This window comes from Notamacropus eugenii, chromosome 1, assembly GCF_028372415.1.
Source record: "Notamacropus eugenii isolate mMacEug1 chromosome 1, mMacEug1.pri_v2, whole genome shotgun sequence".
Lineage (NCBI taxonomy): Eukaryota > Metazoa > Chordata > Mammalia > Diprotodontia > Macropodidae > Notamacropus > Notamacropus eugenii.
In genome coordinates, this window is record NC_092872.1 from 354,476,255 (window position 1) to 354,501,961 (window position 25,707).

At 38.7% G+C, this 25,707-nt stretch overlaps 1 protein-coding gene across 4 annotated transcripts in view; it reads left to right on the forward strand.

Annotated features, from left to right (window-relative positions):
• Positions 1-25,707, forward strand: part of BEGAIN (brain enriched guanylate kinase associated) — a 265,638-nt gene that overhangs the window by 129,550 nt on the left and 110,381 nt on the right. The gene's annotated exons all lie outside the window — the stretch shown is intronic.

Genomic DNA, 25,707 nt, shown 5'->3' on the forward strand with positions numbered 1-25,707 from the left:
TCATGCCTGATTCTTCGTGACCATTTGGGGATTTCTGGACAGAGATAATGGAATGTCTAGCCATTCCCTTCTCCAGTTCATTTTAAAGATGAGGAAACTGAAGCAAACAATATTAAGTGATTTGTCTAGGTTCACACAGCTAATAAGTGTCTGAAACCAGATTTGAACTCAGGAAGATGAATTTTCTTGACTCCAGGCCTGACACACTGTCCACTATTCCACCTAGCTGCCCAAGCCATGTGAAAATTGGAGCATATTATAGGTAGAACTCTTGCCTATAACTACCTACCTGCATAACACTGATGCATGAAAACTTCAGTCAATTATTTTTAATAAATATTGCCATACTAAGCACTCCTATCTACAAGCTACATGGAATGAAAAACTTTCCAAAGGTAGAGACCTAGTGGAAGAAATTAACACCATTTCAGAACTCTTATCATCCCCACCATTCTGTCTGTTGCCAGTTGCTCCAAAGTTACTTTCACTGAATACACAAGAAAATGAGCTTATATTCCACTCCTATTCAATTCCAAAAATCATTCATTATATCCACCTGTGCAATGGTCTGCCAAGCTTTAGATATAAAATAGTGGGCTAATGACTTGCCCTCATGTTGTTTCTGTCTGAACCCCATTAAAAATGAGTCAAAAACTACAATAACACCTCACATTTCTCTCATGCTTTCAAGTTTATGCAGCACCTTCTTCATAATAACCCTGTAAGATGGGTACTGAAAATGCTATTTAGACCCATTTTATAGGTTAAGAACTTGAGGTTTAGGGGTGAAATGACTGCTAAGGTTGCTGCTAGTAAATTTCAGGGTGGGAATTCAAACTGAGATCTGATTGCTAATATGGTTCACTTCTTACTGTACTGTGCTAACTGCAAGATGTTAAGTATGCAAATATGCATGACTACTATTTTTCTGGTAATGCCTCCACCTAAGCCTACCTCTGGTGTTTCATCATGGCATGAAGGTGACCCTAGTTCTCAAAGGCTATGCCAACAGAGTGGAAACATGAGGCTGTTCCACCAAAGCTTGTCACAGTGACAACTGTCTGCTAAGGACTACCCCAGGTACCCCTCACCAATATGTTGATGACTAAATGAGGGATTCTAGGGTCATAAAAAAAGGACAGGCTTGCATGCCTTTGCAGCATTTTTCTGTCTGCATTAACAGGATAAGAGTGGAAAAGGGGTGGGGGAAGGGAAGGAAGGGCTAAGAATCACACAGGTTTTAGATCATCTTAACATTCATTAAACTTGGTACTTTAAATGTGAAATCTGTGTTCAACAAACCAGGACTAAATGTTCTTGTTTGCAGATAACTTTATGCTTTAGTCTCTGAGTAGTGTCAGGCCTCCTCAGGAATATCAAAAGCCACCATGGCTGCTGAACTTTGAGGAAAAAAGAAGTGGTTTCAAATTCTGCTTTTGACATTGACTAGCTGTGTGACTATGCTCAGGTCAGTTCATCTCTCTGCGTTAATATACTGCTGGAGAAACTGGGCCATACCAATACTGATAGTATTACTGTAAATAAAACCAGAAGACCAGAGAGAAGCTGCAACTAAAAGGAAGAATAACTCGAAAATTTACCTTGGAGAGGGAGTGTGGGAATTAGTAGGGTTGTCGTCATCCAACCGCTAAAGGCAAAAAGAACCATCATTTAATGGGACACTGGTTACTCTTCTTTACAGGGTTCATGATGACTAAAATCAAAAAAGATCATTAGGGAGATAATTATAGCTTAGTAGCCAAAGAACTGTGGCAGGAAAATGAAAAAGTATTGGAATGTACATAAACACACACGGAGAAGTGTGTGTATGTATATACATACCTACATATATACACGTATAGATCTAGAGAGAGAGGGAGATCATATATATTGATATATATGATATATTCCTGAGATATATATGATATATTCCTGAGATATATAAAATATATGATAGATATCCGTATATAGGATTGCATGTATGTATATGTATATACACATACATGATCTAATATGTGAACTCCATAAAGATATGGATACTTCTCTATGTATGTGTATGTGTATACTTTAGTTAGATCAGGTCTAAACTGATGCAGAGAATCAGAGCTAATGCAGGCCTTTTGTATGAGAAAGATTTAGATATTATCTCATATATGTTATATATCCTTATGATATATACAATATATAAAATACTCTATGTTCATATGTAGGATCACATATGTATGTATACGTGTGTGATACAGCTTTACTTTAAATGTGCACATTTAATATGTTTGTTTATATGATCCGATGTGATCTCTCTCTAGATATAGATACTTCTCCATATATGTGTGCATATATTCAGCTAGATCAGGTCTACATTGATATAGGGACCTAGAACTAATCCAATCCTCTTATTTACAAATGAAGAAATTGAGCTCCCCCCCCAAAAATTGGGATTTACTCATAGATCATATAGCTAGTAAACAGAATCAGGATTTGAACCCAGATCCTGATTCTAAAGCCAGTGTGGTCTTTCCACTATGTCATGCTACCTCTAGATATTCTACAAAGAACTTAACAAGATATTCCAAACCAAGTCTCCAAACCCAGTGCAAAATGTATATATGTTGACACCTGGCAATTTCAGGGCAAATATGGATGCAGGGAAGCATGACAAAAAAACCTTATACTTTTAAAGTATATTTTGAAATTAAGAAAGAGGGCAAAGCATTGTAGACTACTCAGAAGTTTGTGCCCATGTGTCATAAATGCTTAATTCAAAAAAAGAGTTTAAAAGCACTGAGTGTGGCAAACCCCAAACAACATCATAAAAAAGGAAATTGACTGTATAATTCTAGAGAGGGAGTGACTAGTTGTTGCTGTTTCTGAATTGTCTGTCTGTGCACTGTCAGACTGTTGACCAGTTACATCAGATTTTAATTGACGTTAAATTTAAAGAAAGGATAAAAGGTAAGAAGAAGTGTATATAATCATGACAGTTACTGACTGACCTATCCAAACAAGCTAATAAAGTGCAAAAAAAAAAAAAGAAAGAAAGAAATGAAGAGACATTGATGCAAATTACCACTATTTCTTACATAAGTAATTTATATAAAGCAACTGACACAAAAAAGAGGGTCAGAGGAGCCCCAAAACCACTTCAGTAAGCAAATAGTTGCCTCTACTTGGCAAGAATGTGAGCAGTCAAGGTCAGCATTTGTTTAGACTATAAACACATTTGTAAAACATGGAAGAGAGATGGGCAGAGCCAAGATGGCAAAGTAAAGGTAGAGACTCACCTGAGCTCTCCCCCAAATCTCTCCAAATGCTAAATACCTTTAAATGATGACTTTAAACAAGTTCTAGAGTGGCAGAACCCAGAAAAAGATGGAGTGAAACAGTCAGTCCAAGACATCTTAGAAGGTTGGAAGGGAAGATGGAACCTCAACAGAGTGAGAGAGGAGCACAATCCAGCACTAGCTACACCAATATAGACAACGCCCCAGCAAACCTGAAACAGGTCTCAGGGGACTGAATCACTGGCAGCAATGGTGATTTCCAGTTCATGGATGCCAAAGACAATTTAGAAGGTTAGCACCTGGGTGAGAGAGGAGCATAATCCAACACAAGCCATGCCAACACAGCCCCAGCTCCAGTAACCAGGAGCAGGTCTTGAGAGTGACTCAGTCAGCAACAACACCAGCTACTTCTGGTGCTCTCAGCCCACAGCTAATAAGAGGGTTGAACAACTCACTTGGTCAGAAGGAGATTACAAGGGTCTCTTTGTGAGCACTGAGGCAGGACTCTATTGCTTTGCTCATACTGGGATCTGGGTTCCAGTTTTAGGTGGCAGTCCCAGATCAAGGAAGAGCACTAGCACATGAGAGTTTGCAGGCCACAATGAAGCAGGGACCCTCCTCACAGTTCTAGGACAGAAAAGAATACTTGTCATTGCTCACAGACTAGGCCATAGGCCAGGAAAGTAGTAAACACTTCTCCTTAGATCATACCACCTTGGAAAAATTGAAAACTTATAGATCCCTAGAAGTATTGCTAAAAACAGCTGCATAAAACCCCTGAAACTTGACACAGTGCACCCTCCATCCTGGAAGCAGAGCCCTACTAGAACAAAGATTTAAAAGTCAAGTAATAGGTTGGAGAAATGAGCAAACAACAGAGAAAAATGCTTACCATAGAAAGTTACCATGGTGACAAGAAAGAGCAAAACACATGCTCAGAAGATAAGAAAGTCAAAGTTCCTACATTCAAAGCCTCCAAGAAAAATATGATTTGGTCTCAGACCATGGAAGAGCTCAAATCAAATAAGAGAGGTAAAGAGAAATGAGAGTGATATAAGAAATTCATTTAAAAAGAATCAATACCTTGGTAAAGGAAACAAAAAACACCCCCCAAAAAATAATACCTTAAAAAACAGACTGGGCCAAATGGTCAAGGAGGTATAAAAAGCCAATGAGGAGAAGAATGCCTTAAAAAATAGAACGGGCCAAATGGAAAAAATAGGCACAAAAATTCACTGAAGAAAAACTTCCTTAAAAAGTACAGTTGGTCAGATTGAAAATGAGGTACAAAAGCTTGCTAAAGAAAATAATCCCTTAAAAATTAGAATTGACAAATGGAAGGTAATGACTTTATGAGACATAAAGAATCAATCAAACAAAACCAAAAGAAGGAAAAAACAGAAGACAGTGTGAAATATCTCATTGGAAAAACAACTGACATGGACAATAGATCCAGGAGAGATAATTTGAAAATTATTGGACTGCCTGAAAACCATGATCAAAAAAAACAGCCTAAATATCACCTTTCAAGAAATTATCAAGGAAAACTGCCCTAATATTTTAGAACCAGAGATTAAAATAGAAATTGAAAGAATCCACCAATCACCTCCTAAAAGAAATCCCAAAATAAAAACTCCTAGGAAAATTATAGCCAAATTTCAAAGTTCTCAGCTCAAGGGGAAAATATAGCAAACAGCCAGAAAGAAGCAATTCCGATATTGGAGAGCCACAGTCATGATAACACAAGATTTAGCAGCTTCTACATGAAAGGATCAGAGGGCTTGGAATATGTTCTGGAGGGCAAAGGAGCTAGGATTACAACCAAGAATCACCTACCCAGAAAAACTGAGTATAATCCTTCAAGGGGGAAAAAATGAACATTCAATGAAACAGAGGACTTTCGACCATTCTTGATGAGAAGACCAGAGCTGAAGAGACAATCTGACTTTCAAATACAAGTCTTAAGCATAAAAAGGTAAACAGGAAACGGAAATCATAAGGGATTTAATAAGGTTGAATTGTTTACATTCCTACATGGAAAGAGGATATTTGTAATTCATAAGAATTTCCTCATTATTAAGGCAGTTAGGAGTACATAGAGGGCACAGGTGTGAGTTTAATATGAAGGAGTGATATCAAAAAAATAAAATTAAAGGATAAGAGAGGAATATACTAGGAGAAAGGGAAAGGGAGAGGTAGAATGGGGTAAATTATCTCTCATAAAATAGGGAAGAAAAAATGTTTACAGTGGAGGAGAAGATTAAAGCAGGGAGTAAGTGAACCCTACTCTCGTCAGAATTGGCTCAAAGAGAGTGTAACAGACACGCTCAATTGGATATTAAAATCTATCTTACTTACCATACTGGAAAGTAGGAAGGGAAGGGGATAAGAGAAGCAGGGGAGGATAGAAGGGAGAGCTTAATCAGAAGCAAAACACTTTTGAGGAGGGACAGGGTGACAGGAGAGACAGAATAGAATAAGCATGGTGGGGGGAATAGGATGAATGGAAATGCATTTAGCAATAGTAACTGGGAAGAAAAATTTGAAACAAGTTTCTTTGATAAGGGCCTCATTTTTCAAACATAGAGAACTGAGTCAAATTTATAAAAGTAAAAGCCATTCCCCAATTGATAAATGATCAAAAGATATGATCAGTTTTCAGATGAAGTAATCAAACCTATCTATGGCCATATCAAAAAAAAATGCTCCAACTCGTTGATTGGAAAAATGCTAATTAAAACCATTCTGTGGTACTGTCTCATACCTATTAGATTGGCTAATAGGACCAAAAAGGAAAATAACAAATGTTGGAGGTTATGTGAGAAAAGTGGGACATTAATGCACTGTTGGTGGAGTTGTGAACTGATTCAACCATTCTGTAGATCTATTTGGAACTATGCCCAAAGGGCTATAAAACTATGCATATCCTTGGACCTAGCATATAATACCAATTACTAGGTCTGCATTCCAAAAAAGATAAAAAATAAAAAGGAAAAGGACATATATGTGCAAAATATTTATAGCAGCTCTTTTCTGGGGGCAAAGAATTAGAAATGGAAGGGATTCACATTGATTGGGGAATGGCTGAACAAATTGTGACATGATTGGACTACTATTGTGCTATAAGAAATGATGAGCAGGATGCTCACAGAAAATCCTGGAAATACTTACACAAGCTGATGCAAAGTGCAATGTACTGTGTACAAAGTAACAGCAACATTGTAAGGTGATCTGCTGTGGTCTGACTTAGCTATTCTCAGCAATACCATGACCCAAGACAACCCTGAGGGACATATGATGAAAAATGCTATCCACCTCCAAAGAACTGATGGTGTCTGAATACAGATTGAAGCATACTTTTTTTACTTTATTTTTCTTGAGGTTGGTTTTTAGGCACAGAATAAGAGTGCTGGCAGGTGTTATCAAGCCAGGAAAGCTTTGTGAATGGGTCAGCCCAGTGAGAGTTTATATATTGGTCCCTGAAAGACCGGGACTTGTCACCAGAAATTTTTCAGCAGCTGATGCATTTTTTGGCCACAAACAAAACTGGAAATATGAATGTCATTGTAGATTTGGGATCTGAATGGACCCACATTGATGAAGTGACTCATTCTTGAAACATTAAATATCCTCCTACAAAAAATCACAGTGTCATGCTGACCACTTGTTATGAGTCACAAGAATCCCATCATTTCAGAGTTGGGAAGGTCCTCAAAGATCATCTCGTCCAGCCTATACTCTAACAAGAATCTTCTGTATAAAATAAACAAGTAATCACCTAACTTTTCCTATAAGGACCTCTACTGAGGGTAAGTTCACCACTTCCTGTGACAGTCCACTCTACTTCTGGATAGCTTGGGGGAAGTTTTTCCTTCCATTGAGTCAAAATTGTTCTCGGAAAGTTCCAGAAGATGCTCTTAGTTTTGCCCTCTGGGTCCAAATAGAATGAAATTTATCCCACTAACAGGTGAGAGCCCTTCTAGCCACTTTAGAACAACTATCATATCCTTCCCCATGCCTCACCCTTCTCTTCTCTCAGTTAAATATCTTTAGTTACTTTTACACATCCTCTTATGGCACTGTCTTAAGACCCTTAATTTATCCAGGCCAAACCAAAAAGCATTTATTAAGCTCTGGATGCATACAAGATGTGGGAAAAACAGTCCCAAGGTAAATAATGATGGCAGCCTCCTTGAAGAAAAAGCTAGTTTCAGTAATCCTAATGTTGTAAAAGGAATTCTTGATCAGATTCAAGTAGGCAATCCCTTTGGTCCTTCCACCTCAGAGATTGTGTGATTATTACCAAGCGTTTTGACTCTGAAGCTCTGAATGCTTTCTTCTTCAACTCCCCTGAAACATTGCTGTCCTCCAGGGTATATATCAGAGCCATCTGTTTAGCCCCTTGGCAAAACCAGAGAGTTGAGGTTAGCAGAGAGTACTGAGTGTAGAGTTCCCATGAAGAAAGACCAGGGTCATATTTTTCCCTTCTTCCCCCAAGAGTGGGATCACAGTCAGGAAGTCTTTGAAGGAATGGTGTCTATGATGTACTAATGTCTGCAAAAATTTAATGTGTGAATGACTGCATGCTTGGGGGAATTATAGACCTTCAAAGAAAGGGTTGTGGGCCTTGTTCCATAGATTTTGGAGTGACTTTATTTACAATATGTATTGACTTGTGTAGTGGAAATAATACTGGATTTGAAGTGTCAGGTCTCATGTTCAGATCACCTCTGTGACCTTGAGTCAAATGCCTTCCTTTTTCTGGGCTTTAATTTTCTATTCAGTAAAATAAGATTAAATTAGATCAGTGATTTTCAAATCGTAGCCTAAAAATACTAGGGATCCTTAAAACCCTGTTAGGTCAAAATTATTTTCATGATAATACAAAGATGTTTTATAATATAGTAAATTTCTAACTTGGTAAATATCAATCAATGTAATCCACATAAACAAAAGCTCTTTTGAGGGAGGTCCTCAGTATTATATTTGAAACTATTAGATTGGATGGCCTCTAACGGCCCTTCCAGCTCTAAATCTTTGATCCTATAGTCTTACTTGTTGAGGTATAAACGGTGATGTTATATAAGGAGTAGTGATACAGTGGAAAGGCTAGGCTACCAATCTGGAGACCCAAGTTTAAGTGCTTTATGTTTCTAACATTTATTAAGCGTGTAGTCTTAGGCAAATGAATTAAATTCCTCGAGCCTCAGTTTCTTCATCTTTGAAATGAGGAAGGCTAGGAAAGATGATGCTTATATATATACCTCACTTATAGAATGGTTGAGGAAACTGCTTTGGGAAAACATTATTCTTACTATCCTCTTATAAAGGCATAGAGAAGCAAGCCCCACATTTTCAGTCTGGTTCAAGCTGTAAGAAAAATGGCAAATGGCCATTCCTAATGCAGCTCTTATAGGCATGGCCAACACTGACAACTACAGCTGAAGCCAGAAAAGAAGACAGATAATTCCCATGTAGGGCTGTTGGTGGTACAGTGGATAGAATGCCAGGCTTGGAGTCAGGAAGACCTGAGTTCCAATTTGGCCTTAGACACTCATTAGTTATGTGACCCTCATCAGGTCACTCAATCCTGTTTGCCTCAGTTTCCTCATCTGTAAAAGGAATTGCAGAAGGAAAGGTCAAGTCACTCTAGTATCTTTTCCAAGAAAGCCCCAAATGGGGTCATGAAGAGTCAGATACAACTGAAACAACTGAACAATGACAGAAGTTCCCATGTGCTTAAAAAGTGATTTTTATAGGATTACAAATTTAGAATTTGAAGGGACTCCAAAGTCCCTTCTTTACTCTTATACTCTACTTCCCTTCTACATACTCAAAATTGCATGACACTGGCTTCCATGTTCTTCATCACACAAAACATTCCATCTCCCATTTCCATGTATTTTCACTGGCTGTCTCCCATGCCTACAATACTCTCCTTCCCTGTCTCTGCCCTCTGGCTCCCCTGACTTCCTTCCAATCTTAGACAAAATAAATCTTAACTTCTACAGTAACCCTTTCCTATTCCTTCTTAATGTTAATACCTTCCTTCTTAGACTGTCCCAGATTTATTCTTATGTTGTTTCTGCATCATTATTATGGCATGTTGTCTCTCAAACTCCTTAAAGGTGGGACCTATTTATGTTTCTCTGTACCCTCAGCATTTAGCACAGGGTCTGGCATAAGGAGGCTTAATAAAATACTTCTTTATTTTTTACTTGTTGTCTTAGGGATCATCTAATCCAACCATCAGGCAGCTAGGTGGCTCAAAAGCTAGAGTGCTGGGCCTGAAGTCAGGAACTTGAGTTCAGATCCAGCCTCAGATACTTACACTGTCCTTCAAAAACAGCCCTACAAGATAGGTATAGAGACATTTTCATCCCCATTTCATAAATGAGGAACAAAATGCTCTTCAGTTATGCCATTGTAGCATGAAGGTAGCCTTGGGTTTTATACTGAAAGAGTGAAAGCTCTGGTAGGTCCCTCTAAGATAGAAATGGTTTCAGACTTTGAGTATGAGTCTAGAAATATGCTATGTTGTTTAAGAACCTGTCAAGTTAAGTGTGAAAAGTCCTACCAATAAAGATTTGGCCATTAGCATTTTAATCACAGGACAGCTCATGGAACCATTAGGATGTGGGAGGATCTGTGATCTTTATAGGTGAAGGGAGTACTTGTATTGATGAAATCATACGTTATTTAGAGGGTCAAAACTTATAGTTGTGGAAATTTGAGTCCCAAATGGTAGAGGTGACTTGACTGAATCTCTGGCTTAAGTGCTGGTACCAGTACTTATGTTCACATCTTCTGATCTTCAGATCCTGTAAAGAACTATATTTAACACGATTACCTTGTATGGGAGTTTAATTCACCTAGTGACTTACCAGAGTGATTCTTTGATATTCCCCAAGTGGGAAACAAAGTAGACTGCCTTTGCAGCTAGTGAGTAGCCAGTAAATAGCTAGTAAAAAATCCTAGGTAGTAAGGGCAGTGTTATTCTGGGCCTTATTTGGACCAACAAGGAAAAAATAATTACTGAAATAGAAATAATAGAAACTTTAGAAAGGAAGTAGCCACTCTTACCTGAAGTCCTTGGTAGAGAAGGAGATAAAGACCATTCATAGTCTAATATTCACCATAGATTTTTGAGAGAATGGATTTCAAAAGGTTCTAAAAAAGGATTAGTAAAAGAAGACCAGTGAGGAGATATGCTATGATGGAAGTGTATCCACCTCTGGATAGAAAGGTGATGGACTCAAGATGCTTAATGAGAAATATATTTTTAGATAGGGCCAATATGGGGATTTGCTTTGCTTGACTATACCTATTTCTTACAGGGTTTGTTTTTCCTTTTCTTTTCTTTTTGTCTTTTACAAGTGGGGGTGGTGAAATGGAGATAAAGTAAATGCTTGTTAATTAAAAAAAAAAGAACTTTTTTTGAAAAAGAATGGATAGGTAAAAGATGTCATGGCCTAAAATTCCACACAAAAGTTCACCAGGAAGAAATGGGAAGCTTTCAAAAATGAAATTTTATATCAACAATAGTGTAAAGAAAATCTTTGAACGACTTAAGAACTCTAATCACTGTAATGACCATTCACAATCCCAGAGGATAAATGATGACACATGTCAAACACCTCTTGATGGAGAGATTAAGGTGCAATACAAGGTGCAAAATCAGACATACATTTTTGAAAACGATGAATGTGGATATTTGTCTTGCTTGACTATATGTATTTGTTACAAGGGTTTTTCTTTTCTTTTTTGGAAGGGGAGGAGGAAGTAAGAGAAAGAGGAGGAAAAGGGGTAGAATCCCCCCCAAAAAAAACTGAGAAGGAACCTCAGATAAGCAGTATAGCTTTGAAAGTTATATATTGAAGGTTTTATACTTAAAAACAAAAGCAAGTGCTATATAATATATAGAGAATCTCAGTTTCATGTACAATCTCTTCTACGATGTATATGGAAATGCTCATTTTATTTAGAGTTTGCTAAGTTCAGAATTTTAAAAATGAAATTCTGAAGACACAAAGAAACAATTCAGAACAAATAAGTAGCATCATGGTACAGTGGAAAGAGCTACAATAATCCAGCCAGGAAGTGATGATGATGCCTTGAACTGGGATGGTGGTTATGTAAGTAATAAAGAGAGGATTTATATCCTAGATGTAGAGATGTGGAGATAAGACATGGCAGGGTTTGGCCACTGATTGGATAAGTGAGATGTGTCAGTGAGAAGTCAAAGATGACACTGAGATTGTGAATCCATGTGACTTAGAAGGATGGTAGTGTCTTCAACAGTTACAGAGATATTTGGAAGAAGGATGTGTTGAGCAATGCTGTTTGTCCTTTGCTCTCAAAGAGGATCATGATATCAAGGAGGTGAGGCCATGACATGCAAATGAATTGGATTTAAGTGAGGGAGGACTGTGCAAGGTCACCAGCCTCACTTTCTCCTCCAGAATCATCTGGGCCCAGTAGCCAGATATGGATCAGGATAACTGGAAATGGTCCAGGATACAGTGGAAGACCTTGGTTTTTTCAATAGGTCTCATGTTGACCGAGGCATCAGTTGGGCAATGAAGGGGAGGGGAAATGATGAGCCTTGTTCTGGACATGATGAGTTTGAGCTGCCTACAAAATATCAAGCTTGAGATAAGGAAAAGGTTCCTAACAAGTAGGGCTGTTCAGAAGAGAAATAGGCTACCTTGAAAGGTAGCAGCTTTCCCCTCACTAATGGCCTTGGAGATCTCTACCACCTCTAGAGCAACGACCGTATTATTGCTTATTGATGTCCTTAGGGTTTTTGTTTATTTTCATTCTAGCTCTTGGCTGTATTATGAATGGGTATGGTTGCCTAAAAGTTTAATTTTTCTAAGGTGAGGTGGCATACTTCCAAAGAGTAGAAGCCTTTAGGAGTTATATTTTTTTTAAAAGACCCTTAAAATCATAGAATTCCAGAATTGGAAGAAACTTTGATACCATCTACTCTAATCTCTACCTGAGGCAAATTTACCTCCTTAACAGGGGTTCCTCATCTTTTTGTAGCATAAGCCCCTTTGGCAGTCTGATGAAAGCTATGGATTTCTTCTCAAAATAATGTTTTATAATGCATAAAATAAAATTAGGATTATAAAGGTAATAGCTATCAAAATTTCAGAAGTTCCAAGTTCATGCGCCCCCTTCCCCTGGAAATCTATCCAATGACCCCTTGGGGTGTTGTGGATCCTAGGTTAAGAGCCCCTGCTCTGTGATAGCTCCCACAAAGAGTTGTAAATGCTAAGCCCATGGGTGGAGGAAGGAGGGAATTCAGAGGGATGGAGATACATGGTCATCTAACCTCTGCTTCCAGTGATAGGCATATCTGATCTCTGTTATGCTGATGTGCTGGTACTTCTTGAAAAGTAGGAGTATCCTCTATATATCTCAAGTGTTTTGGATACTAGCTTGTGTTACGGGAGGAGGAGTGCTGAGTGACAACTGGTAGGAAAAAAGAATGGAGAATGAATGGGATTTCTTAAGGGTCTGATAAGTCACTGCTTATCTCTGGTGACAGACCAGCCACATTGCCATTATAACTCCTTCTCTGGGCCTCAGTTTCCTCTTCTCTAAAATGAGGGGGTTGGTCTGGATGAACAGTAAAGTCTGTCCCAGCTCTAATGTTCTGTGATTTTATGTTATAGGAAATGCCAAACAATGAGTGAGACATGTCATTTTCTTTTCTCTCTGGTTACCCATAAGTGGAGGGTTGCCTCTTCTTTTAACTATCCCAATCATCATGATACTACCCATCAAACCAAGATTTCTGTTTACTCCAGGGAGGAAAACAATATTTCAACATTTCAAAGATCTATAATTTGTCATGAAATTATAGGAAATTACAAGGAAAAAAACTTGTCAGATATCACACAGCAGGCACTCAAAATATCCTTGGTGTCTTATTAACTCAAAAATGCAGGCAACCCCATCATGATTTTACAGAGACCAGGGACACACAGAAAGTGACTTGCCTGTCAGTCAGTGCATTTGTACTGAGCATCTTCTGTGTGAGGGTCCTGAGCTGGGTGTCAACTGGAGATAGACAGATAGGAATCCCACACAGTCCCCCTTCTCACAGACGTTAGGAAGCAAGACATAAACACATGAAATTTAATTAACTATACAGGAGTTGAATAGCAATAGCATAAGAGATGTGTCATAAGGCAGTATGTGATAAAGTGCCAAAAGTAGGGTACAGAATGTGGTGATGTAGGAAATTCAGGGGAGGGAGAATTTCAGACCTGGGAGGGACCCTAGAATGATAGAATTTAGGGATGATAGAGCTGGCAGGGACCTTAAAACCAAAGAACATAGTTTGTCATCTCTGGAAGAAACTTTAGGATTGCAGAACAATAAAATATTAGAACTGGAAGAGATCTAAGACATCCCTAGTCCAGACTCTTCATTTTATGCATGAGGAAACCAATGATCCTACTGTGGGCTGAGGTAGTGTTTGGTTGTGGTTGTTATTTAAAACTGGGATTTGCTTTGGGACTAAAATGGATGGATAAGAATAGGAGTGTACTGGTAAATGTTTAACAACCAGCTTTCTGGGGGGGAAATGATACACTTTTTAAGTTGAATCTACATTATTAATTACCCCTAATCACTTTATTATATCTAGACAATTAATAAAACATTATAAATTAGGAGCTGATTTATAGGGTTTACTCATTTCCAAGGTACAAATGCTCATACTGAAAATTTAGCAATGGGCTCTCAAAGCTGTTCAGGTAGGTTTCAGCACCCCCAGGGTAGGAGAGGCAGTTTGATACAGTGGGAAAAATCATTGGATTGGGAGGTGGGACATTGCATTGCAGTGACCCATGGATTAAACTGCCTTTTGGGAGCAAGAACTAGCTCAAGTTCAAGAATCCAGACAGTCTAAAAATACTCATGTTGGCTTAAGGGAAATTGTGAGAACTATTCTTTATTTAATTCCATTCCATTCAACTCATGTTTATTAAGCACCTACTATGTGCCAGACCTCCCCCCCCCCCCCCCCGCCCCAAGGTGATATGGACAAAAACAAAAAGAAAATAGTTCTGCCTTCATGGAGCTTATATTTTACTTGGAAAGTGGAGGAAGAGCAACATATACACAGGGAGATAAAGATTGTGAAATAAATGCTGGGTAATTGTGAGAAGGGAGAATGAGAATAAATCTCTTGGATGACCAAGTACTATCTCATGTGGATATAAGAGTCTCAAATAGCCCATGTGACATTGGGTGACTCAAGCTATCCCTCTTCATCTTCCTATTGTAAAATGAGCTTCTTGAACAAGATACTTTCAAATTCTAAAGTTCTGCAAGTCCAAGCTCGCATTCTGTGTTCTTCCCAGAGAACCATATGGACTGGTACACAAAACTTTCCCAATTTGGTCAGCTCTACTGGACCTGACACTCTTTTGGTACACCCTTTTGAGAGACCATAATGACACATTAGCATTAAGATTTGAGTGGGATGTGGTTGGACTCCTATCTCATTTTAATAAGAAAAAAAAAAGCAGTGTAGTTAATTTCAAAAGACCACTGTTAGGTGATAGAAACAGAAATATTTGGACAGATTTACTGGAGAAAAAAAATGATTCTTTCTCTCCAGATGTGTCCTTCTTCCCCTGCAGACAATTGCCTGTACACCTGAATGAATTCTCCCTGGCGCCAGCAATGAGGGAGCATAATTACCTTTCGTGAAGGGGTTGGATGCCTTAATCATCCTGTTATTCCACATTAACTTTATGATCCTTGGCTAAGCCAGAAAGGCCCCACTCACATTGTTTAAATTAATTCAGATTGCCCACCTCTGTTTACAATTGTAAGCTGGAGTGGTTTGGTCCAATTAGTTAAATAAACAGCAGCTCATTTCCAGCCGGTGATGAATGAAAAAATAGAAGTGTTTAATTGGAGAGTGTGCCACACCAAAATAGAAGTGTTTCATTGGAGAGTGTGCCACACCTGTTCATTCCACTATGTATTCTCTTGTGGCCATTTAAAGGAAGGGACAGGGTAGATAACTTTTTCTGTTTTTCATAGAATATGATAAATGCTGTGGTGCCAGGGAGATGAGTACCTACTAGATATAATCAATTAGTATTTTAAGGCCTTCCTCTGAACTCTGTAGGGAGTAAAAAGAAAAATAATATATAGTCCCTGCTCCTTTGGGGATTGTGGTTTGGTTGTTACTAAGATTCCTAAAAAAATGACTGAATAAAAGGAATTAGACTTGTCCTTCTTAGGCCTAGAGGGAAGAACTGGGTCCAGTGAGTGGAGGCTACAGCATTTGGTTTGGTTTTTTAGTTTGATATAATAAAAACAAACTTCCTACCAATTCAAACAAAAGTGGAATGAGCTATTCAGGAAGTAAAGAATTCTCTGTCATGGATTTATCTGAACAGAGAGCAAGAGAACAGTTCTAGTGGATGTTATGGAAGAGGATTTCTTTCTTTTGTCCATTTTTGAAATTATTCATCTTTTTTTCACATGACTACAATTTCCTCTTTGTATATTTCCTTCTCCCAGAGAGTCATCCTATATAACAAATAATATCTTACAGACAAAAAGAGAAAAAAAAATCGCCAGAATTGATCAGTAGTGAAAAAGTCTGATGACATGTCCAATGTACAGCACTAATGGAACTCTCACCACTACAGAGGGAGCTAGTCTTGTTCTTTGTAACTACAACATTCACTTATTTTTATGTGTGAGATTTATATTGTTGCACTCATGTGTGCTATTCACCTGGCTCAGCTGGGAGAAGGAGATTTCTGTTGGGTTATGGATTGAATTAAGGAATTCTAAGGTACCTTAAAGTTCCAAAATTCTAGGTTTCCCAGAATCCTAGCATTTCCGATTTGGAAGAAACCTTAGAATCTTAGAACTATTGCATGGAATTTTAAGGTATCTTACAGCTCTGACATTCTAGGTTTCCCAGAATCCTAGTATTTCGGATTTGGAAGAAACCTTAGAATCTTAGAATTATTGCATGTAGAGCTAGAAGGGATGATGCAATAATCTAATCCAATACTTCATGTTACCGAAGACTAAACAGACCCAGAGAGAAGTACCTTGGACAAGGTTCCTAAAGCTACAACCAACAACAAAAGCTCTATGAAGATTGCTCTATTCGTACTAATTGTATTTGATTCTCACAACAAACAACCCTGTGAGAGAGGAGATGTTTATATTATCAGCATTATAATTCACCCCTACCAAAAATTCACCACTACTAAAAAACAAAGATTCAGAAGGCAAGGAACATAGCGACCCTGGGCTGGGCAGGATGAAGCAGGGCTTCAGCAGGCTGCACTGCATCTGGGAAAGGAGTAATTCAGGAAGGGTCACAGGTTTCAGAAGCCCATGAGCACCACCAGCACAGACACAGGAATGTGTGTAAGAATTCAGTTTAATTATATCAAAGGGTCTTTGCAGGGAATAGTAGGAAATAATATTGGAGAGCTTGGGTAAGACCCTATAGGAGATGTCCTAGATGTCAGATTGAATGGCAGGTCTTTTCCAAGGAAAGTGTGACTTTGAGCAAATCACTCAAAGCCTCAGATTCCTCATCTGTAAAATGAAGGGATTGTACTAGGTATTCTCCTATTTGCCCTTCAGCTCTAAAATACCCATTTCACAGATAAAAAACTTGAGACTTCCATTAGCTAAATTACTTGCCTAAGGTGACTGCCAGAAAGTGTCAAAAGAAGAATTTGAACTCATCTTCTGGCTCCAAGTTCAGCTCACTATACTGTGGAATGGAATGGAAGCTGGCAGGTCACCATGCATCCTTATACAGCTTTGTTCCAGAAAAGGGAAGGATGGGCATGAAATGTTTTAAATCACAAAATGTTCCCATTCAGATGCTGGCCCATTCAGATGTTGTTGACAAAGGTCATCCATGCTGGAAATGTTCAAGGTTTGATAGCTTGGCTTATTTGAGCACACAGAACAGGCCAGTGTCCAGGGATTGAAGGTAATTGTTTTCTGTCCCTTCTTCACAATGTGTGTATAAGGGCAGATGGCAAGAAATAAAATGGAAAATTTGATTTTTTTTTAACTTAGAGCTTACTAGTCTGCAAAGGTACTGAGTACAAATATATATGTGTGTGTATATGTGTATATATATACATATATATTCAAACTGGGGCTTTTGAACGTAAATGAACATACCTGATTGTATGTGATATATATAGAAATATACATATATCACACATATATACATACATAACACATGATGTTTTAATTAAATTTGGTTTTTTTCAGTTAACCAAAATCTACCTTTTCTTCCTCCCACTTTCCCCTACAGTTCTTCTCTTTGGAAAAAAAAAAACATCAAAGTGTTTGTGACAAATATGGATTGTCAATCAAAACAAATTTCTTCAAATTGACCATGACTGATAATATTTTTAATTTGTAAGGATTAATTACCCTCCAAAAAAAAGTGAAAAGGGCAGTGGCTCGAGTCCAGTGACTCTAAAATTTAAAGCTGGAAAGGGCTTCAGAAATCATCCACCATTTTGTTTTATGGATGGGACCCAGAGAGAAGGAGCCACTTGCCCAGAGTCATACAGATGGTGACCAACACTTTTAAAGTTCAAAATGAAGGGATTGTACTAGTCCAAATTGAGTTATTTTTCCACTATTCCACCTTAGAATAACAGGATCTCAGAAATTGGAAGGACTTGAAAAGCCATGTAACCCAAGCTATATCTCAATAAGAATTCCCTTTATATCTACCCTTGACAAATGGTCATCTAATCTTTATTTTAAGACTTCCATTGAAGGGGAGCCCAATACCTCCTAGGGAAGCCCACACAACTTTGGGGTAGCTCTAATTATTAGGAATTTTTCCTTCCATAGGAAAAAAAACTATGGAACTAACTAAGAATTAGGAACTATGGAAGAAATTGTGGAACAAAACTAGGAACTATGGGTGGAGACTGCCAATAGGCCAACACCTATTCTGTTCTCTGGAGGCAAGTAGAAAAAAAACTCTTCCTCATGACAGCCCTTCAAATACCTGAAGACAGTTACCATATCTCCCCAAAATCTTCTGTGTTCCAAGCTTAACATCCACTGTTTCTTCCACCAGTCCTCACATGGCAAGAACTTGAAGCTTTTCCTCCATCTGGTTGCCCTTCTCTGGCCAGTGTTTGGCTCATCAGTGTCCTTTCTAAAACATGGCCCCCACAAATGAACATAATATTCCGGATGTGATCTGACTAGAGCAGAGTATAGAGGGTCTATCCTTGCATACTCTATCTTAACACTGTTTAATATTGCCTCAGCTTTTTTTTCTCCAGTTTTATTTTTTTGTTTTCAGTTTTCAATAATCACTTGCATAAGTTTTAAATTTTCTCCCTCTTCCTCCCCCCTCTCTCCTAAGATGGCATGCAGTCTTATATGGGCTCTATACATACATTCTTATTAAACATATTTTCACATTAGTCGTGTTGCATAGAAGAATTAAAACAAATGGGAGAAAGCATGACTAAACTAAACAAAACCAAACATAACACAAGAGAAAATAGTATGCTTCATTCTGCATTCTGACTCCATAGTTCTTTCTCAGGGTGTGGGTGGCATTTTGCATCATGAGTCCTTTGGAAATGTTTTAAGTGCTTGCATTGCTCTGAAGGACTATCAAAAACAGTCCTCACACACTGTGGCTGTTACTGTGTATAATATTCTCTGGTTTCTGCTCACTTCACTCAGCATCAGTTCGTATAAATCTATACAGGATTTTCTGAACTCTGCCTGTTTGTCATTTCTTATAGCACAGCAGTATTACATTACATTCATATACCACAACTTGTTCAGCCGTTCCCCAACTGATGGGCAGTTTTTGCATAAAGCCAATGCAACCAAGATTAGGAGGGAAGCAGAAAACTGGGAAAGAATTTTTTCCTTAGCTTTTTTTTTTCACACTGTTGGTTCATATTGAATTTGTAGTCTGCTAAAAGCCCCAAAACATATTCAGACAAACTCCTGTTTCAGCCATAAATCCCCCATCTTATATGAAGTTGACTTATTTAAATCTAAATGTAAAACTTTTATTTTGATTAAATTTCATGTTATCAGATTTATTATAAAAATGGCTCCAGTTTCCTCATCTATCAAAAAGGAGTGACAACTCCATGTTTTATCTCTACTTTACAGAATACAGTGACTTTCACAAGTTATTTGATCAAGAGGCTAGCACTCTAGATCTCATGCTTTTCATGACAAAAAGTTCTCAGTCAAGCTCATTCATGCCAACAAATATTTATTGATTGCATTCTAAGTGTGTTCTCCTTTCATTGTGACATGGAGGTAACCATGCCAGCAGAGCATAAGTTTTAACAGATCATACCAAGCAGAAAAGGCTTCAACCATTGGCCTAGTTACTGTTATCCAGGGACCTTGATATGAAGACATCTATTACCTCCTTCCACTACAGAACAATACCTTTGTTGTTAAGGGACACAAGACTAACCAACCCACATTATCATTTTATTAATATTACCTCATTTCTGTTATTATTATTTCCATTTTAAAGCAGAAGTTAAGTGACTTGCCCAGGGTCAGACAGCTAGTAAGTGTCTGAGGTCAGATTTGAATTCAGGTCTTCCTGATTTCAAGTCAAGTTATAGACATTAAGAGTTCAGATTCAGTATATATCACTGTGAACTGGGATGTCTTTCATGAGGAACTAGACTTTTAAAAAATGGGTGGAATTTGGAGAGGCAAGGATCAGGGTAAAGTAAGGGCATCTTGGAGCTCTAGAGTTGACTTCAAATTGAAAACAGTCCCCAAATAGGTAATACACACATCTGTGCCAAGGGTCAGTGCATACATCTGGAGATGAATCCCATTGACAGTGGAGGGAGGGGTAAGCATGGGAGTTCTGTATGTTGTTGTGGTCGTCATTAGCTTTCCTTTAATCTATTTGGCAACCTCCTAGGAAGAGGAAGCATTTCGAGACCTGAGTTCGAGGAGAGAAGCATAATCAGTCTAACCATGCAACTCTAACACTTTTGCGGGGTGTGTTTCTGGCTCATCTTCAGATCCCCTTGCACATAGTAGGTCCTTTATGAAAGTGTTTTGAATAAAAATTTTTCAAGTTCTACCTCTGGCTCTTATTCACTGCTTCTTGACTTTGTATAGTTCACTTAAACTCTGGGTCTCATTCATAAAATGGGGAGGGCAGGGTTGGACAAGATGACCTATCTCTTCCCTTTCCCCATAGAAGTTCCTTTAGGGTAGGGACTATTTAGTTCTAGCCTTCTGAACTCTGTCCCAGCACCTGTCACAGTGCCTTGCACACTGTAGGTACTCAGCATTTTTTTAATGCTTGCTGAATTAAATTGAATGATCTTTAAGGTCCCTTCCAGCTTCAATATTTTATAATCCTGCTTTGGCTACACTGGCCTAGGTGGAGTTTTTTTATATAACATCCATCTTTTGAACATCAGAAACCTTTTAACCACTGAGAACTAATCCCTAGTACTCTCAAGCTCCACAATCAGGTGGACAGGATTAGCTCCAACTTTACTCAGGCCAAAACACAGATATAAAGAAAGCAGACCCAGGCTCAGACTTGCTGAAAATGTCAGGGAACTAAGAGAGAGGTGACCCATCTGGGCTCAGGCAAATGAAGTTTTTCAGGCAACTTATACTTGGTCTAGGTTGAGACCTATTGTAGTGAAATGGGAACTCATTGGACTCAGAAGATCTGTGTTATGTATCTAGGCTCTGCCATTGATTGGCTTTATGGCATTAGGTTCATCACTTTGCCTCTTAGATCCTCAGTTTCCTCATCTCTAAAATGGGGGTAATAAGCCCTATATTGCTAATCCCCAAGGGTTCATTGGAAGGGAAGTACTCCATAAAATACCATAGAAATGTGAGCCATAATTATTAGAGTCCTAGCTAAATATATCTGATTATTGACTCATGTCCTCCAGCAGACCCCCTTCAAAGAAAATGTATACCATGAATTTACCAACCTTTTCTTCCTCTAGGAACAGGTAGTTGGTTTGTAGTGTCAAAAGTGAATTTGGAATTATAAGATCTGGGTGTTAAACTTAATTACTTACTAACTGGGTGACCATAGGCAAATCACTGTACCTCTCTGGGCCTTGGTTTCCTCATTTGTAAGATGAATGGGATCAGACGAGGTGATCTCAAAGGCCCCTTCCAGCTCTAAGCTCTGTGACTCCTTTACTCCGTCTACACTAATTAAGAGATCACTGATACCCAGACATTTCCTCTGCTTTTGCCCATGCTGACTACCTAACCCACCCAAAAGGGAAAGCTCTCCCCTCATTGACTGAAGTCCTATGCATGGTTCAGTTCTCCCTCACAAATCACATCTCCTTGATGAAGTCTCCTCCGAATGTTCACATCTGCAGTGGTAAGCATCTTCTCTGAGGCTACGTAGCATTTATTGTCTGTAACCCTCATTTGCCTCTTGGCACTGATGACTTTGTAGTGTTACTTGTCTTTTTTAATTTTGTATTTATTAGTCCTGTCTCCCCAGTTCCTCTGGTAACTCCCAGAAAAGCTCTTCTTGTCTCCTTTCTCTGCCTCCTCCTTTCCTCTCTTATAGTCCCTCCCCCTCTAAGCTCTCTGGCACATATTTCTGAATTCATCCTACTAAAGAATAGATCAGAGCCTTTCATTTTTCTGCCTGATGAATCTTCAGTGGTTCACAGCTGTGGTCAACAAGAAAAAATAGGCACTTCTTAATTTTTATATTCAAGACCTTTCATGACCTGAATCCTTCCTCCCTTTCTTTCTTCAGTCTTCTCAAAAATTATGATTACTTTTTAGTTTTCAGTCTAGACCCATGATTTCAGAGAATTCCTTGTATGGAAACTCCCTCCATTAATGCAAAAGGCAACTCATCAATTGGAGACTAGCCTGGAGCACAGAGACATTAAGTGACTTGTTCAAAGCCAGCCTTGGCAGCTGCCTCTTTTATTTTTCATTGACCCAGCTTAGATTTTTTTTTATACTTTTAAAAAGTTTTATTGATGCCTTTTGGGATGTTTTTATAGCACAGCTATTTCCTGATATGACCTCCAAATCTCCTGAACCTTTCCTTGTACCCAATTTTATTTTAATTTATTCAGCTTCTACTCTCTATTTTAGTTAAAGGGAACCATTTGCCATTCCTAAATTCTACACACTTTCCACTTTCCTACCTATCTTGTATAATTGCCTTCCTAAAGTCTTCCATGATCTCCTCCACTCACTCCCCAAACCCAGTCAAGAAGTGATCTTCCCTTCCTCTCATTCCTCATAGTATTTTGCTTATGCCTCCCTTGTAGCCCTTAGAGTACTTAGCTTTTATTGTGATTGTATATGTCTTCTGTCTTTGTCCCTGAGGACAGCGTAACATGTGTACATATACATAAGTTATATATATAGTATAATATACAGCATATGCTTATATACTATAGGTAGTATATATGAATATATCGTATATCTACATATATACTAAATGGTATATCTACATATAATATATGTATATATACTGAAGTTAGTATATATGAACATAGAGTATATATGCATATATGCTATATAGTTTACGTATAGTATATGCATATATACTATAAGTGTATCCATAGATATATCGATATATCTGTATAGATAGATCTGTAAGTATAATATATAGTATATTTGCTATATAGTTTATATATATAGTATATGCATATACACTGTATTTATAGATATAGATAGATCTATAAGTATAATATAATAATGTACATATAATGTACGTATATGTACTATATATTACACTTATAGATCTTTGAAAGAGAGAGATTTAGAGTCAATCAGCATTTACTAAGCACCTGCCATGTGCTAGGAATACAAAGAAAGACCAAAAAAACCCAGTCACTGATCTCAGGTTCCTCAGTCTAATGGAAAAGACAACATGCAAACACTTATGTACAAACAAGATACATACCAGATTAATTGGGGGTGATCTCAGAAAGAAGTCACTAAGATTAAGAAGGATTATGAAAGGGCTTCTTGCAGAAAGTGGGTCTTTGGTTGAGACTTGAAGGAAGCCAGAGAATCAAGGAGGCAGAGATGAGGAGGGAGAAAGTTCCAAGCATGTGTGATAGCCAGTGAAGACATGGGTGGGGGAACACAAGAGTCATTGTAAGGAGGGGAAGGAATGGGGGGGAAAGTGATGCAAACACAAAGGGAAGGGAAGATGAGAGGACAGGGGAGTCTGAGACCCTGAAGATAAACTTTCTAGGGCCTCCCAGTTTTATCGAGGGGATGGGAAAGGGTGACCCTGATGATGGGGGCCAGGCGAGCTCTCCTGCAAGGGAAAGATAAGAACCAGCAGAGGAGAGGAGGAGAGATGCAACAGCGTGATGCTGGGAGATTTCCAAAGCTGTTTTCCACTCCACGAGCTCAATTGTGACCCTCTTAGCAGTCAGGTTATAACAGAAGTGGAGAAATCAAGCTGCGGAAAGTACTGTACTTTAGGCAGACATTCATCCCATGGAGGAAAAACACAGAATTGTGTGGGGAGCAAAGAGGGGAGGGGGCAGTTGTTTAGGTCATCTCCTGATCCAGGCTTCCAAAACCACCAGAAAGCTGGAGATTCTGTTCTCTCTGCCTCCTAAGATAGATATTGCCAGTACAAATCAACAAGTCTATATTGAGGACCAGCAATTGTAATAATTCATATTTACATAACTCTTTCAGGTTTACAGAGTGCTTTGTGTGGGAGCTTTGCACTAGGGGTATTGAGGGCTATGGAAGACATATTCACCCATAATCTGTGGCCTGGAAATGTTTATAGTTTTATCAGGAAAAAATCTCTTACAGAGAGACAGAGAGCAAAGAGTATTAAGTACTAAAATATCTTGTCCTGACTTAAAGACTCAGAGGGGTGAGAAAGCAGAGTGGGCTGGAGTAATCCAAGGCAGCCTCCCAGAGGCATTTTATTATATCAACTATACTTTGAAGGAATTATGTGGTGGGAGAATTCAAATTAGTGTCTTCTTTTTCCCCAGCCCTCCTTCTTCTCCTCTTTTGTCCTTTCTCTCAGGAATTTCTCCTGGTTAGCTAAGTTCATCTTCAAGTTACAGCTCATAGACCAAGAGAAAAATGTAGTCTCTACTCTCTCTGCTGGTCAACATTCAACTGACCAGAGAGCCTACTGGTGACTCTTATTACATCCCTTTGATTCAAGCTTTATTTTAAGCCTAGAATATGTCCCTTGGGAACGGGACCTGGTTTCTTCTTTGGAATTTAACTTACTTATGGGTAATTAATTATGCCACACTTCTTAGCAATATACAACAAAACAGCTTAGAGAAATCATACAGTGAGGGGGTAGTTGGTTTCCCCTTGCATTTTTATCCCTTTACTTCAGTTCCAAAATCCATCCTTTCTTCATTGTGGGGTGCTCACTCCCCAATAGGGATTCCACACTAACAACTGCCTCGTTGCATTGACCAAAGCTGGTCACCCTGATACCTATTCTTCCTTTAATGAACTCCTCCACCATAGCTGGAAGGCTAATTCTCAGATGACAGACACGTACTCTATCACTTGGTCTGTATTAAAAAAAATCTTTCCAACTTAATAGAACTGGACACAACCTGAACTTCCCAAGCTTAGCTTTGGAGCATCCACAGTCACCTTCATGCCCATTGGAGGTCTGAGCAGATTACTTTAACAGAGGTCTTGGCTTTTCTAGGCTCAGAGAATTTTTGGCAGGCATGGGGCCAGGGAAACAGATTTAAACACTTTCAAAAGAATAGATGACTCAGCCCGAGATAATTCACACACAAAAAAAAAAAGCACAGAAAGAAGGGACCACACTATAAAATCCAGATCTGAGTCAAGAGGAGTCGTGTCCTCTTCTACAAATCTGATCCTGAACCTTGGGAAGAAGCAGAACCCAGAGGTGAGGGTCTCTGCTTTGTGGTCTCCATCCCAGAGAGCTCCATGCCCAGAAGCCATACCCCCTCAAGAAGACCAGGAAGCTATCTCTAGAACTGTGGGAAGGAGTAGAGCACAAGCAAGGCAGTCCTACTCAAGAGGACTAGGGGAGATGGGGCCACCAGTTTTGGCAGGGGACAGAATCTACAGACCACTATGCTCTCAGGTCATCTACCTCACCAAACCTAAAGGACAGATAGAGCACGGACAATAATTATCCAGGTTTAGCTTTCCTACTTAGGACCAGCATCTCTACCACATTGTCCATGACAAAGAAAGGGTATATGACCAAGAAGCCATTTTCATCCAGGCTCGCTGGCTGCCTTACTTTAGGTGAACGCTGAGATCTCAGTGTGACTATTTGTAGACCCCACTCTCACCTAGATCCCAGAGTGATAACCCCCAAAATTACGGAGACCAAAGAAGTTTACAGGAA